The sequence below is a fragment of the Octodon degus genome, unplaced genomic scaffold (assembly GCF_000260255.1).
Source record: "Octodon degus isolate 3935 unplaced genomic scaffold, OctDeg1.0 scaffold00224, whole genome shotgun sequence".
NCBI classification, from domain to species: Eukaryota; Metazoa; Chordata; class Mammalia; order Rodentia; family Octodontidae; genus Octodon; species Octodon degus.
In genome coordinates, this window is record NW_004524800.1 from 26,233 (window position 1) to 28,186 (window position 1,954).

A 1,954-nucleotide genomic window follows, 5' to 3' on the forward strand; every position below is an offset into this window, starting at 1 on the left:
TTGTTTGTGGAATCTCCATACTGACTTCCATAGTGCTTGTACTAGGTTACATTTCTATCAACAATGTAGAAGTTCTCTTCAACACATCCTCAGTAGCATTTGGTGGGATTTTTTTTGTGTGTGTGTTATTATAATTATTTTTTGTACTGGGGATTGAACTCAAGGTCTTGTGCATGCTAGTGTTCTTTTCTGTTTTGTATTTTAGTACAGGGTCTACAGGGTCTCATTACATTAATCGGACTTGTAGTGATCCAACTGTGTTCAGACTTCCAAGAGCTGGGATTACAGGTGTGTGACAACACTCCCAGTCTCAATTACAGTTTCTTGGTACCACGGGGGTGGGGCTAGCATGGCAGGCTGGGAATCGAACCCTGGCCCTTGCACCTGCTAGTGTTCCTGATGATAGCTATCCTGACTAAGATAAGATGGAATCTCAAGAGTTATGTTGATTTGTACTTCCCTAGTGGCTGAAGATGAAGAATACATTTTCTACATACTTATTGACCATTTGTACTTCTTTTGAGAAGTATCCATTTAGTTCATTTAATCATTTCTTGATTGGCCATTTGGGAGCTAACTCTTTTGAGTTATTTATGTCTTGTTGATATTAAAAGCCATAGTTGGCAGTTTTTTCCACAGTCCTCAGGGCATCTCTTTTTTTCTTTGTGGTGGAGAAGCTTTTTTTCAGCTTTTTTCTTTTTTTGTGTGCAGGGTCTCACTACACAGCATGGACTCATATTGATCCTCCTGTTTTCTGCCTCTCTAGTGCTGGGATTACACTCATGCACCACGACACCTGGACACCATCACCAGCTCAAGCTTTTTAATTTCATTAATCCCATCTCTTGATTATTGGTATTATTTGGGGACCCTAGAGTTCTCTTCAAGAAGATTTTGCCTGTGCCTATATGAGAACCAGGACTTTAAATGGCAAATCAAGCATCACCTGATGTGAGAAGCATTTGTTGAACAAGATTTTCCTTTTCAGAGCCAGCCAAAGAGCTCAGCGGATTAAAGCACCTGCTGAGGCAGACCCAGGGGCTGGGAGTTCCATCCCTTGGCCTGCCATGTGGCCCTGACCCCCAGGGCACGCTGAGACAGCAATTGAGACTGGGCGTGGTGGCAAATGCCTGTAATCCCAGCTCTTGGGAGGCTGTAAACAGGTGGATCACTATGAGTCTGATCTAGTAGTGAGACCCTGAGCACCCTGAAGACTCTTCCCTAAAAATACAAAAAACCCCGAAAGATTTTCCTTTTCTTATTTCCAGATTACTATCTGTGTCCTTCCATCATAATAACCGTAATGCTTCATAGAAATTGCTGATTTGCTTGTCTGTCTCCTTTATAAAATACTAAACTCTTTGGGGGTGTGTTGTATGTCTTAAATGACTTTGTATTTCTAGTGTATAGCATGATGCCTAACATGTAATGGTGACAATAAACTAATACATAAATTTAAAGGAATATTGATGAAAAATTTATAGAATGATTCTTATATGACAAGCGTGATGCTAGCTGGTTTTCATATTGCCTCACTTAATCTTAACAGCAATCCTGATAAATATGGATAATTATCCTTGTGCTACAAACAAGGAAAAGTTACACAGACTTGGGATTTAATTCCAGATCTTCTAACTTCAAGTTTAGTGTGTTTAATTCTTCTACCTGTGGCTGGGAGAAAAGAATACTTGGTAGATGTATGTCACTTGTAATGAAGTTTGTTGCTTCAAGGAAAATTAATAAACTTAGCAGCATAAGGCCATACTATTATTAGCTCACAGTTGTCAGAAGTATGGGTGTGGTGTGGCTCAGCCCATCCCTCTGCTTGGACTCTCACAAGGCTGAAATTAAGATGTCAGCTAGGCTGAGTTCTCATCTGAAAAGCATCTAAATATGAGGAAAGTCCTACTTTCTAGGTAATTCAAGTTGTTAAGAGAATTCAGTTCCTGGTTGC